The sequence below is a fragment of the Bos javanicus genome, chromosome 17, assembly GCF_032452875.1.
Source record: "Bos javanicus breed banteng chromosome 17, ARS-OSU_banteng_1.0, whole genome shotgun sequence".
NCBI classification, from domain to species: Eukaryota; Metazoa; Chordata; class Mammalia; order Artiodactyla; family Bovidae; genus Bos; species Bos javanicus.
The window spans coordinates 44,832,430-44,847,871 of NC_083884.1; positions in this window are offsets into that span (position 1 = coordinate 44,832,430).

Here is a 15,442-nt window from a genome sequence, read left to right on the forward strand (position 1 = left end):
GAATTCCCATCTGGGAATGCCAGACCACCTGATCTGCCTCTTGAGAAATTTGTATGCAGGTCAGGAAGCAACAGTTAAACCTGGACATGGAACAACAGACTGGTTACAAACAGGAAAAGGAGTTCGTCAAGGCTGTATCTTGTCACCCTGTTTATTTAACTTCTATGCAGAGTACATCATGAGAAACGCTGGACTGGAAGAAACACAAGCTGGAATCAAGATTGCCGGGAGAAATATCAATAACCTCAGATATGCAGACAACACCACCCTTATGGCAGAAAGTGAAGAGGAACTCAAAAGCCTCTTGATGAAAGTGAAAGTGGAGAGTGAAAAAGTTGGCTTAAAACTCAACATTCAGAAAACGAAAATCATGGCATCCGGTCCCACCACTTCATGGGAAATAGATGGGGAAACAGTGGAAACAGTGTCAGACTTTATTTTGAGGGGCTCCAAAATCACTGCAGATGGTGACTGCAGCCATGAAATTAAAAGACGCTTCCTCCTTGGAAGGAAAGTTATGACCAACCTAGATAGCATATTCAAAAGCAGAGACATTACTTTGCCAACAAAGGTTCGTCTAGTCAAGGCTATGGTTTTTCCTGTGTTCATGTATGGATGTGAGAGTTGGACTGTGAAGAAGGCTGAGCTCTGAAGAATTGATGCCTTTGAACTGTGGTGTTGGAGAAGACTCTTGAGAGTCCCTTGGACTGCAAGGAGATCCAACCAGTCCATTCTGAAGGAGATCAGCCCTGGGATTTCTTTGGAAGGAATGATGCTAAAGCTGAAACTCCAGTACTTTGGCCACCTCATGCGAAGAGTTGATTCATTGGAAAAGACCCTGATGCTGGGAGGGATTGGGGGCAGGAGGAGAAGGGGACAACAGAGGATGAGATGGCTGGATGGCATCACTGACTCGATGGACGTGAGTCTGAGTGAACTGCGGGAGTTGATGATGGACAGGGAGGCCTGGTGTGCTGCGATTCATGGGGTCGCAGAGAGTCGGACACGACTGAGTGACTGATCTGATCTGATCTGATAGCCTTCCTGATATTTGATCTTCAAGTTATGTTACTGAGAAATAAATGCTGAAGTGTCCAACTAAAATGGTAGAGTGTATTTCTTCTTTCAGTTCTTTTTTTGCATGATTTGAAGCTTTCTTGTTAAGTACACACATTTAGGATTTTTTTTTTTTTTTTGGTAAAATGATGCTTTTCCTTATATAATGTTCCTATATATTCCTGACAATTTTCTTTGTGCTTAATATATATTTACTTTCAAAAAAAGGGTACATATTTTCCAGTGTCAGCTCTTAGACTGGGAGATATGGTACAGATAAATCTATCTGATCTGTATTTCACTTGTCTGAGGTTTGCTGAAGCTTTTGGTTGATTAGTACAAAACTGTCTTCAGATACTTCAAGGGCAGACCAGGATGTTTCCCTCAGCAGGGCCTGGAATCTGAGTGTGAAAACATTGATGAGATCAGATTGTGTTCACAGCCAAGCTGTCTTGTTTCAGAGTTGTGCAAAACATCACCCTGCCTTATAGCCTGTAGTTTAAATATTCGCCTGTAGTTTATTTTGGTTTTCCTAAATAGACAATCACATCTGCAAACAACAGGATTTTTTCCCCAGCCCTAAACCCCAATTCCTTACAACTTTTGGTTCTCACATATTAGCTAGAATTTCCATTGTTATTGTTTAGCCACACAGTTATGTCCAACTCTTTGCAACCCCATGGACCGTAGTCCACCAGGCTCTTCTGTCAGTGGGAAATCCCAGGCAAGAATACTGGAGAGGGTTTGCCATTTCCTTCTCTAAGGGATCTTCGAACCCAAGTCTCCTGTTTGACAGTTGGGTTCTTTACCACTGAGCTCCCAGAAGCCCTTAGAACTGCCATTACCTTGCTATAATTAAAGGGGTGAACATTCTTTAACTTGGTAATTTGATTTAAAAGTGATAATAATTTAAGCTATTCTTGGTAACTTCGTAGAAGGAACTAATTAATAATTGTAGCAAACTACACAAAGCATATTTTAGAGTACAGAGAGAAAGATCCTAAACATCCAAGGGTTTATGATGCAATCCTTACTGTTATATTGGTTATTACATTCAATTATACACTTTAAAAAGTCTTTATGTTGTTATTATGAACATGTGTATCCCTGATAGTTATATACTTTCTCCAATCTTTTCCTAAAATTTTGGGACATCTTTATAACCTTAAACTCCTTTCTAAAGGAAATTATTTTGTACAGGTGAACCACAATAATAGTGAAGTAGGGACTTCCCTGTTGGTCCAGGGGTTAAGAACTTGCCTTGCAATACAGGGGATGCAGGTTTCATCCTTGGTTGGGAAAGTAATATCCCACACGCTGTGGAGCAACTAAGCCTGTAAGCCACAACTGCTGAACCCACACACTTGGGAGCCTATCAACCACAATTAGAGAGCCTGCCTGCTACAACTACTGAAGTCTGGGTACTCTGGAGCCCTCACACCACAACTACTAAACCTCATGTCAGAACTAGCAAGTCCAGGCACCACAATGAAAGATCCTGCATGATGCAAAAAAGATGCTACATGCTGCAACTAAGACCTGATGCAGCCAAATAAATAAATGAATAAATACATAAATAAAATTTTAAAAATAGTGAAGCAAACATTTCTATTGAGGCTTTACCTCATCCGAACAAAAACAATCATAAATCATCTTTTCTTTTCTTGTTTTTTTTTGGCTTGGTTTCTCCCAAGTATAAGTTTCTGATATCTACAATTCATCCACTTTATATTTTCTCTCACTAAAATCCTAATTATTAATAAATTATGAATTTAAAAGGATTTTATTCTATATTCATTTGCATTATGGAATTTCCTCTTCATGAATGCTACCATATTAAAAATTATTTTCTGACATTAATTTCATTCATATTGTTCCTCACCTGAACAAACTTAAAGACATGGTACGATTTCCTGCTGACAACTTTTATAGGGTTCACTGAATTCATAGGGGTCCTACATTTACTTATTTTTAGTGTATAAAAAACAGCTTTTGGTGGATATCCTTCAACATGCCATACATACATGGTGTACAATGAAATGATGTACAGAGTTTCTCTCCTGTATGAATCTTCTGGGAATTCCTGGAAATTCACTTTACAGAGAAAGTTTCTTACATTTAATTCACTGGTAAGTTTCTCATCTGCATGAGTTCTCTGATGTACAGTGAGCTGTGATCCAACAAAAGGCTTTCCCACATTCATTGCATTTACAGGGTTTCTCTCTTGTATGAGTCCTCTGATGTGCACTGAGAATTTATTTCTGAGAGAAGGTTTTTCCACACTCACTGCATCCATAGGGTTTCTCCCCTGAATGAGTTCTTCTGATGTAAAATGAGCTTCTATTTTCTAATGAAAGCTTTTTCACATCATTGCAGTCATAGGGCTTCTCTCTTGTTTCCATCCTCTGATATACAAGGAACCATAATTTTCCACTGAAAGATTTTTTCACGTTGACTATATTCATAAGGGTTTTCCCCTGCATGGGTTCACTCATGTACAATGAGTAGTGATTTCCAAATGAAGGCTTTCTCAAATTTGTGACATTCATATGGTTTCTTTCCTGAATGAGTTCTCATGTTTATAATGAGGTATGACTTGCCACTAAATGTCTTCCCATGCTCATTGCACCCATAAGATTTTTCCCCAGTGTGAGTTCACTGATGTGAGATGAGCTGATCTTCTCTATTAAAGGCCTTTTCACATTCATTCCATACATAGAGATTTTCTCCTGTGTGAATTCTCTGACATACAATAAGTTGTGAATTAAAACTGAAAGATTTCCTTCATTCTCTGCATTCATGTGGTTTCTCTCCTGTGAGTCCTCATATGTATAATGAGGTAGGGCTTGCTCCTAAAAGCTTTCCCACATTCACTGCATCCATAGAGTTTCAATCCTGTGTGACTTCTCTCATGTACAACGAGGTATGAATTCAAACTGAAAGCCTTTCCACATTGATTACATCAGTAGGTTTTACCCCAATGTGTGCTCCCTGATGTACAATGAGCCATAACTTCAAAGTAAAAGATTTTCCACATACATTACAACCATAAGGTTTCTCTCCTGTGTGAGTTTTGTGACGTACAATGAGGTTTGACTTTGTATTGAAGGCTTTTCAACGTTCACTGCATGCATAGGGTTTCTCCCTGTATGAGTTCTCTGATGTGAAATGAGATGCTATTTCTGACTGAAGGCCTTCCCACATTGACTACAACCATAGGGTTTCTCTCCTGTGTGAGTTTTCTGATGTGAAATGAGATGGTAGTTCCAACTGAAGGCTTTCCCACATTCATTACAACCATAGGGTTTCTCTCCTGTATGGGTTTTCCAACGTACAATAAGGTTAGACTTTGTTTTAAAGGCTTTTCAACATTCACTACATTCATAGGTTTTCTCTCCTGTATGAGTTCTCTGATATATCGCGAGTTGTGACTTCAAACGAAAAGTTTTCCCACAGTTACTGCATTCATAGGGCTTCTCCCCTGTGTGAATTCTCTGAGGTATAATGAGTTGTGAATTCAAACTGAAGGCTCTCCCACATTCATAGCATTCATGGAGTTTCTCTCCTGTGTGAGTCCTCTGATGTAAAACGAGGTAGGACTTCATTCTAAAAGCTTTCCCACATTCACTGCATCCATAGGGTTTCACTCCTGTGTGACTTTTCAGTTGTGACTTCAAACTGAAGGCTTTTCCACACTAATTACATCCACAGAGTTTAACCCCACTGTGTGCTTTCTGACATACAATGAGCTGTGACTCATTGGAGAATTTCCCACATTCACAACAACCATAGGTTTCTCTCCCATGTGGGTTCTCTGATGTACCATGAAGTAAGACTTTGTATTAAAGGCTTTCTGACCATCAATGCCTTCATAGGGTTTCTCTCCTGTATGAATGCTTTGGTGTATAATGAGTTGTGATTTCAAATCAAAAGTTTTTTCAAATGCATGGCACTTACAGGGTTTCTGTCCTGAATGAGTTCTCTGGTGGGAAACAAGCTGGTCTTTTCTACTGAAAACGTTTCCACATTCACAACATTCAGGGATTCTCCTGTGTGTAAATTCTCTGATGTATTACAAGGTGTTAATTGAAACTAAAAGTTTTCTGACAGCCACTGTATTCACGTAACTTCTCTACTGTGTGAATTCTCGATTGCGCAATGAGGTAGGACTTGCTGCTGAAGTCTTTCCCACATCTATCACATTTGTAGGGCTTTTCTTCTGCATGAGTTTCCTGATACACCACAAGGTATGACTTGCTGCTGAAGGCCTTCCCACATGAACGGCATTCAAAGGATTTTCCTCCCTTATGCATTTGTTGGCAAATAAGCTATGACTTTCTGTTGGCAGTTTTCCCAGATTCATTACTTTCACAGTGTTTTATGCCAGTAGCAGCTTGTTCACGTTTAGAATGGAAGGGTGATTCTCTCTGTACATGAAACCCATTAGGATTCTTTCCAGCATAATTACTACTGAAATCTATATTATATTTCAAACTCTTTCTATTTGTGACACATTTATGAAGTCTTTGTCTTGAAGAAATATAATCTTCACTAAGAAAATAGTTTTCCAAATGCAGTACAGGGTAGTCTTCTGCTTTGATTTTCCTGATCCCATTCCATACAAGCATTAATTTCCCAGACTTCATCTAGAAATGAAAATACTCATGTTATGAATAGTAACATGATCTTGGTATAGCATAAAGTTACCTTAAAATGCCATGTCATGAGGTTTTTCTTAGTTTCTGATATCAGTTCTGAACATAAATAAAATCTCAAGAGTAAAGGTACCTGGACACCAGGCACTGGACTCCAGTGTCTGGAGTACTGGACAGCTGGTACCCGGACAACTCCTGGACACTGAGGAAAACAAAGCAACTTAAAACATGAACACAGGCATAGGGAACTGCCAATAAATAGAGTCTTGAGTTTCAGATTTTTGTACTATACCTTCTTTAGAAAGCACAAGGTAAAATGAGGTAAACATAAAGAAGTGGAAAAGATCTCTAGGCACTAGCATTATTTAACAAATAATTATTAAATACCTATTATGTGCCAAACACTGTTAAGCTCAGGAGAAAGAGCAGAACCATTGCAGATTGGTTTACACTCCTCTTGGGAATAAAGGTCCACTGAATACCCAAATAGATGAAAATAAACTCACAAGAAACATCATCATGATGTTTCAGAACACTGTCAAGCAGCATCCAGTAAAACTTCCAGAGAAATCAAAAATGTTTCATATAATAAATCAATTTTACAATGGATCTAACTTCTCACTAGCATCAGTAGAAGAAAGAAAACAGAGCATTCAGGAGTAAAGAATAAACATTTTCAGAGGCACAGGTCTCAACATTTACATCAAATGCATCCTTTCACAGGAAGCTACTGTGAGAGGTGTTCCAACAAAACAAATCTAGAAAAAAGAGGACACACACCATTAAAAAAAAAAAAAAAACACAGAAAATTTGAAAGGAGATTCCAGGATAAAAACTGTACAACCAGGTGATGAGAAAAGTTAGGTTACACCAGAGGAAGTCACAAGACCTGGGAGTGATGTCACCAGGAAGATGAAATTGACAGAATCACTAATTAAGCTGAATGTACCAAAAGAATATTTAGACATGTGAGGAAGAGTCTGGGCTAAATTAATTATAAATATGAGCAATAACAGAGAAAACTGGAAAGGCAAGGAAAACAACTCAACAGAAAAAGTGATTTATGAATGAAAACTAACCATTGTACACTTGTATGATTTACCTGTGAATGGAAATTACATAGTCATGAAGATGCAAAAACTGAAGACTGTTTTAAGCAAGAGCATGAAGTAGCTTTATTATGATGATGTAGGTATAAGAAGACTGTGTATATTATGGGGAATATGAGGGGAGGAGGATGAAAGAGAATTAAATCTATCCTTCACAGTGAGTAATTAGGAGAAAATCTAGGCGCAATAGAATAAGCACTGGTTATTTAGAAATCATGGAGGAAAATTCACTAAGAAAGGGCTAAGAGATGAAATTGTTTTTCTCCAATAGGAATGAAAAACAGAGGGGCAAGGTGAACAGATGCTGGTTAAACATTAACCAACACCCCCCACTGTTGCCGAATTCCAAATATACAAAGTAAATAAAGAGCAAGACACAGGACTAAGTCCTCAGGCACAATGACAAATATTTGGAGGCTGAAGAGAAGATAGAACGGGCAGAGTGGACCTAGATATCTCAAAGTAACATGCTGACTGAGGTGATGGACAGAACAGGGTATTGAGAGAAGACAGAAACAGGTCAGGTTTGAAACTGCAATATCACAGGATCTTAATACCTCATTTCAGGTTCCTCTAAAGCCTAAATTTGAACTCTCTTATTCATTTTGTACACAACATCCAAGTTATATGTTCCTAAACACCAATTCCCAACTGGGACAATATCCATTCCCATGCACCGAGAAATGAATATGAGCATGTTTGACTATTACAATGGCTTTGAAGTGAGTATGTCTGGCAATTAAACAGTCTTAAAGTCATAAATGTTTCCATCAGGAAAAAGCAGGCCAGTGGGTAATTAATCTTTGCCCTTGAATCAGACTGGCTCATGTTTGGCTGTCAGTGTTGTTACTGTAGACTTCAGAGTTCATGGATACTGATCTGTCCATTTCTATACTTTACCCTTCCAATCTTTCTGTTGCTGGCACCACACTCCTTGTTTTTCCTTGGTTCTCACATCTCTGGTTTCCTTCATTTTATCTCCCAGGAAATCTAATGAACTTGCTATTGAGCATTTTTTTTTGCAACAGTAATTTCAGAAAATCAGATCATTGCTGCTATCTGAAGGGACAGCATAAAGAATTCAAGAAATTCAAAAGAATTCAAGAAGAAATTTTTTGAATTTTTTTGAATTCAAAAGAATTAAAGAATTCTGTGTTTACAGAATACCAGAGCCAGTGAGTAGAAAACAGGAATTCACAAGACTGAAGATTGTTTAAACATGATTCAAGACTATATTAAACATGATTACTGGCTGTGGCTCATCTTGAGTTTAGCTACAGAAGACATTGGAAGAGGAACTCAGGCTAAAAGAGAAGAACTCAGGGCTCACCAGGCCACGGCTATGGCAGAAGCCCTGGAACAGCCTGCCCAGCCCAGTACCAATGCACTGTAACCAGTGGCTTCCCTGTGGTGCCACTGCTGCTGCTCTCCCAGAACAAGGTTCCTGTTATAACCATTCTGTACATCTCTCTACCACTCAACCTGTCTGGCTAGTTGTATGTGGATAACTTATCTTTAATATAGATCACCAGACCATGAAGATGTATCACCAGGTCTAATTAGAAACAATAATCCTAGACTTGTACTAATATGGTTAAAAATGAAAAGAGGTGTAATAGAATATTTTTGAAGGTGGATGGAGGGAAAGAAGGATGTGACTGGATGCTCCCTCACCAAAGAGGAAGATGAAGGTGTACAGTGCTGTCCTTCTCCTGGTTGGCAGAAATCTGATTTTATGTCCTACCTCCATCCGTAAGGCTGTGTGCTTCAGTTAGGAAACTGGAGACCCATCTCCATACCCCCTGCTGAAGGGGAAGCATGATTTATCTGAGCCAACAGTGATGGTTTCATTTCCCTTGCCTGAGTCTTCTTTAGACAAGGTAAGTGATAAAAAATATAGCCTATTAAACATGGTACGGAGAAGGCAATGGCACCCCACTCCAGTACTCTTGCCTGGAAAATTCCATGGACAGAGGAGCCCGGTAGGCTGCAGTCCATGGGGTCGCTAAGGGTCGGACACGACTGAGCAACTTCACTTCACTTCCAGTAGGTCCCACATGCCTTGGGGCACCACAACCACTAAGCTCATATCCTAGAGCCCAGGAGGTGCAAATACTGAAGCCCAAGCGCTCCAGAGCCTGTGCTCTGCAACAAGAGACACCACCTCAAAGAGAAACCCATGCACCACAACTGGAGAGTAGCCCCTCCTCACACTAGAAAAAGCCCGTGAGCAGCAACAAAGACCCAGTGCAACCAAAAATAAATACATTTTTAAAAGTTCATTTATATCATTTCTTTTTAGATTCGACATAGAAGGGATGTCATATGATATTTCTTTTTCTCTGTATGACTTCACTCAATATGACGGTCTCTAGGTCCATCCATGTTGCTACAAATGGCATTATTTTATTCTTTTTTAATAGCTGGGTAACATTCCATTGTATGTATGTACCACATCTTCCTTATCCATTCCTCTGTTGATGGGCATTTAGGTTGCTTCCATGCCTTGGCTATTGTAAACAGTGCTGCAATGAACACTGGGGTTCATGTATCACTTCAGATCATGTTTTTATCCAGATATATGCCCAGGAGTGGGATTGTAGAGTCATATGGTAGCTCTAATTTTAGTTTTTTAAGGAACCTCCGTACTCTACTCCATAGTGGCTGCACCATTTTATACTCTCACCAACAATGCAGGAGGGTTCCCTTCTCTCCACGCCCTCGCCATTATTGTTTGTGAATTTTTTGATGATAGCCATTTTGACTGGTGTGAAGTGATACCTCATTGTCATTTTGATTTGCATTTCTCTAAAAATTAGCATTTTTGAACATCTTTTCATGTGCCTCTTGGCAATCTGTATGTCTCCTTTGGAAAAATGTCTCTTTAGGTCTCCTGCCATTTTTTTGATTGGATTGTTTTGATGATATTAAGCCTCATGAGCTGTTTATAGATTTTCGAGATTAATCCCTTGTTGGTTATATCATTTGCAAATATATTCTCCAATCTGTGAGCTGTCTTTTCATTCTGTTTATTGTTTCCTTTACTGTGCAAAAGCTTTTGAGTTTAATTAGGTCCTGTCTATTTATTTTTGGTTTTATTTCCATTATTCTGGGAGATAAATCAGAAAAAATATTGCTGCAATTTATGTCAAGAGTGTTCTGCCTAAGTTTTCTGTAGGAATTTTACAGTTTTCAGTCACATTTAGGTCTTTAATTCATTTTGAGCTTATTTTTGTATATGCTGTTACAGAACGATCTAATTTCATCTTGTTTTTTACATGTTTTTCAGTTTCTCAGGTCCATTTGCTGAAGAGACTGTCTTTCTACCATTGTGTAGTTATGCCACCCTTGTCACAGATTAATTGACCACAGGTGCATGAGTTTATTTCTGGGCTTTCTATCCTGTTCCATTGATACAGGCTTCTATTTTCATGCAAGTACCATCCTCTTTTGGTGACTATAGCTTTGTACTATAGTCTGAAGTCATGAAGCCTGATTCTTCCAGCTCTGCTTTTCTTCTTCTTGATTGCTTTGTCTATTCAGGGTGCTTCTTGTCTTCATACAAATTTTAAGATTTGTGTTTCATTTTGGTGAAAAATGCCCTTGGTAATTTGATTGGGATTGCACTGAGTCTGCAGATTGTCTCAAGTAATATAGTCATTCTGACAATATCGATTCCTCTAATCCTTGAACATGGTATATCTTTCCATCTGTTTGTCTTATTCAAGTTCATCAGCACCTGTCCTTTTTGTAATATAGGTCTTTTGTCTCCTTGGGTAGGTTTATTCCTAATTATTTTATTCTTATAGGATGGTAGATGGGATTGTTTCTTGAATACCTATTTTTGATCTTTCACTTTTAGTGTATAGAAACAGAATAGATTTCTATGGATTAATTTTGTAACCTGTAACTTTTCCAAATTAATTGATGAGTTCTAGTAGTTTTCTGGTAGCATCTTTAGGATCTTCTCTGTAGAGTATCATGTCAACTGCAAATAGTGACAGTTTAACATCTTTTCCATTTTGGGTTTCCTTTACTTCTTTTCTTCTCTCATTTCCATGGGTAGGAATTCCCATGGAACCTTCAAAACTATGTTGAATAAGAGTGGATATCCTTGTCTTGGTCCTGAAATTAGAGGGAAAGCTTTCAGCTTTTCACAATTGAGATGTTAGCTATAGCTTTGTCGTATATGGCTTTAACTATGTTGAGGTATGTTCCCTCTACCTTCCTTTTCTGGAGAGCTTTTTTTTTTTTTTTTAATCATCAATGGGTGAATTTTGTCAAAAGTTTTTTCTGCATCTATTGAAATGTTCAGTCACTCAGCCATGCCTGACTCTTTGCAACCCCATGGACTGCAGCATGCCAGTCCATTGAGATGCTCATATGTCTTTTATTCTTCAATATGTTTATGTGATATAACTCAGTGACTGATTTGCAGATATTGAAAACTCCATGCATCCTTGGGATAAATCCCACCTGATCAGAATGAATGACCTTTTTAATATATTGTTGGATTCAGATTGCTAGTATGTTGATAAGGAATTTTGGGTCTATGTTCATCAATGATTGCTGTTCAGTCACTCAGTTGTGTCCAACTTTTTGTGACCCCATGGACTGAAGCACACCAGGCTATCCTGTTCTTCACTATCTCCTGAGTGTGCTCAAACTCATGTCCACTGAATCAGTGATGCCATCCAACCATCTAATCCTTTAGTGTCCCCTTCTCCTCTTGCTTTCAATCTTTCCCAGCATCAGGGTCTTTTCCATTGAGTCGACTTTTCACATCAGGTGGCCAAAGTATTGGAGATTCAGCTTCAGTAACGGTCCTTCCAATGAATATTCAGGGTTGATTTCCTTTAGGATTGACTAGCTTGATCTCCTTGCTGTCTAAAGGAATCTCAAGACTCCTTTCTAGCACCACAGTTTAAAAGCATCAATTCTTCAGCACTCAGCCTTCTTCATGGTCCAACTCTCATATCCATACACGACTAGTGGAAAAACCATAGCTTTGACTATATGGACCTTTGTCAGCAAAGTAATGTCTCTGCTTTTTAATAACTGTCTAGGTTTGTCACAGCTTTTCTTCCAAGGAGCAAATGTCTTTTAATTTCATGGATTCACTTACTGTCTGCAGTGATTTTGGAGCCCAAGAAAATAAAGTCTGTCACTATTTCAATTGTTTCCCCATATATTTGGCATGAAGTGATGGAACCAGATGCCATGATCATAGTTCTGAATGTTGAGTTTTAAGCCTGCTTTTTCACTCTCCTCTTTCTTTCACTTTTTCATCAAGAGGCTCTTTAGTTCCTCTTTGTTCTCTGCCATAAAGGAGGTGTCATCTGCATATCAGAGTTTATTGATATTTCTCTTGGACACCTTAATTCCAATTAGAGCTTCACCCAGCCTAGCATTTCACATGATGTACTCTGCATATAAGTTAAATAAGCAGTGTGACAATATACAGTCTTGATGTACTCCTTTTCCCTATTTGGAACAGTCCATTGTTCTATGGAGAAGGAAATGGCAACCCACTCCAATATTCTTGCCTGGAGAATCCCATGGACAGAGGAGCCTGGCAGGCTACAGTGCATGGGGTCATAAGAGTCAGAAATGACTTAGCAACTAAACCACCACCACCCATTGTTCCATGTCCGATTCTAACTGTTGCTTCTTGACCTGCACACAGATTTCTCAGAAGGCAGGTAAGGTGGTCTGGTATTCCCATCTCTTTAAGAATTTTTCATAGTTTGTTGTGATCCACACAGACAAAGGCTTTAGCATAGTCAATGAATCAGAAGTAGATGTTTCTCTGGAATTCCCTTTTTTTTCTATGATCCAATGGATGTTGGCAATTTATCTCTGGTTCGTCTGTTTTTTCTAAATCCAGATTGAACATCTGGAAGTTCTCAGTTCACGTAATGCTGAAGCCTAGCTTGAAGGATTTTGAGCATTACCTTGCTAGCATGTGAAATTAGTGCAATTGTGTGGTAGTTTGAACATTCTCTGGCATTGTCCTTCTTTGAGATTGGAGTGAAAACTGACCTTTTCCAGTCCTGTGGCCACTGCTGAGTTTTCCAAATTTGCTAGCATATTGAGTGCAGCACTTTCACAGTATCATCTTGTAGGATTTGAAATAGCTCAGCTGGAATTCCATCACCTCCACTAGCTTTGTTCGTAGTGATGCTTCCTAAGGCCCACTTGACTTCACAATCCAGGATGTCTGGCTCTAGGTGAATGATCACACCATCGTGCTTATCTGGGTCATGAAGATCTTTTTGGTATAGTTCTTCTATGTATTCTTGCCACCTCTTCTTAATATCTTCTGCTTCTGTTAGACCCATAATGTTTCTGTCCTTTATTGTGCCCATCTTTGCATGAAATGTTCCTTTGACAGCTCTTATTTTCTTGAAGATATCTCTAGTCTTTCCCATTCTGTTGTTTTCCTTTATTTCTTTGCATTGATCACTTAGGGAGGCTTTCTTAGCTCTCTTTGCTATTCTTTGGAACTATGCATTCAGATGGGTATATCTTTCCTTATCTCCTTTGCCTTTTACTTCTCCTCTTTTCTCAGCTATTTGTAAGGATTCCTCAGACAACCTTTTTGCGTTTCTTTTTCTCGTGGATGGTTTTGATCACCACCTTCTATACAATGCTATGAACCTCTGTCCAGAGTTCTTCTGACATTCTATCAGATCTAATCCCTTGAATCTGATTGTCACTTCCACTGTATAATCATAAGGGATTTGATTTAGGTCATACCTGAATGGCCTAGTGGTTTTCTCTACCTTCTTCAATTTAAGTCTGAATTTTGCAATAAGGAGTTCATGAACTGAGCCACAGTCAGCTCCCAGTCTTGTTTTTGCTGACTGTATACAGCTTCTCTCCATCTTTGGCTACAAAGAATATAATCAATCTGACTTCAGTATTGACCATCTGGTCATTAATGATTTTGGCCGATAATTTCCTTTTTTTCTTCAGTATCTTTGTCTGGTACTGGTATCAGTACGATAGTGGCCTCATAGAATGAGTTTGGGAGTTTTCCTTCTTCTCCATTTTTTTTGGAGTGGTTTCAGAAGGATACGTGTTACCTCTTCTCTAAATATTTAATAGAATTTGCCTGTGAAGTCCTCAGGTCCTGGACTTTTGTTTGTTGGGAGTTTGTTTTTTTTTTAACTTTTTATTTTGTATTGGTGTATAGCCGATTAACAATATTGTGACAATTTCAGGTGAACAGTGAAGGGACTCAGTCATACACACACACACACACACACACACACACACACACACACACACACAGAGGCTCCCTCGGTGGCTTAATGGTAAGGAATCTGCCTGAAATGCAGGTGACACATAAGATGCTGGTTCAATCCCTGGGTTGGGAGGATACCCTAGAGGAGGGCATGGCAACCCACTCCAGTTTTCTTGCCTGGAGAATCCCATGGACAGAGAAGCCTGGCAGGCTACAGTCCATAGGGTCACAAAGAGTTGGACACAACTGAGGTGACTAGGCACACACACACACACACACACATACACATACATTCTCTCCCAAACTCCCCTCCCATCCAGGCTGCCACATAACACTGAGCAGAGTTTCATGTGCTATACAGTAGGTTCTTGTTGGTTATCCATTTTAAGTATAGCAGTGTGTACATGCCCATTGCAATCTCCCTAACTACCCCTTTCCCCCAGCAACCATAAGTGTGTTTTCTAAGCCTGTGAGTCTATTTCTGTTCTGTAAGTTCATTTATATCATTCCTTTTTAGGTTCCACATGTAAGGGATATCATGCAATATTTCTCCTTCTCTGTCTGACTTACTTCACTCAGTATGACAATCTCTAGGCCCATCCATGTCACTGCAAATAGCATTATTTCATGTTTTTAATGGCTGAGAAATATTCCACTGTATATGTTTACCATAGCTTCTTTATCCATTCCTCTGTCAATGAACATTTAGATTGCTTCCATGTCTGGGCTATGGTAAACACTGCTGCAGTGAACATTGGGATGTATGTATCATTTGAGGTCATGTTTTTCTCCATATATATGCCCAGGATTGGGATTTCAAGATCATATGGTAGCTCTACATTTAACTTTTTAAGGAACCTCCATACTGTTTTCCTGGGCTTCCCTGGTGGCTCAGTTGTAAAGAATCTGCCTGCAATGCAGAAGACCTGGGTTCAACCCCTGGGTCAAGAAGATCCCATGGAGCAGGGCATGGCAACACACTCCATTAACCTTACCTGGAGAATTCCATGGACAGAGGAGGCTGGCAGGCTATATAGTCCATAGTGCAGCACAGAGTCAGACACAACTGAAGTGACTAAATAGCAATACTATTTTCCATAGTGATTGCACCAATTTACATTCCACCAACAGTGTAGGAGGATTCCCTTCTCTCCACACCCTCTCCAGCATTTGTTTGCAGGTTTTTTGATGATAGTTATTTTGACTGATGTGAGGTGATATCTCATTGTAGTTTGAGAAGGATAGGTGTTAGTTCTTCTCTAAATGTTTGATAGAATTTGCCTGTGAACTCACCAGGTCCTGAACTTTTGTTTGAAATTTTTTCATCACAGTTTCAATTTCAGTGTTTGATTGGTCTATTCATATTTTCTACT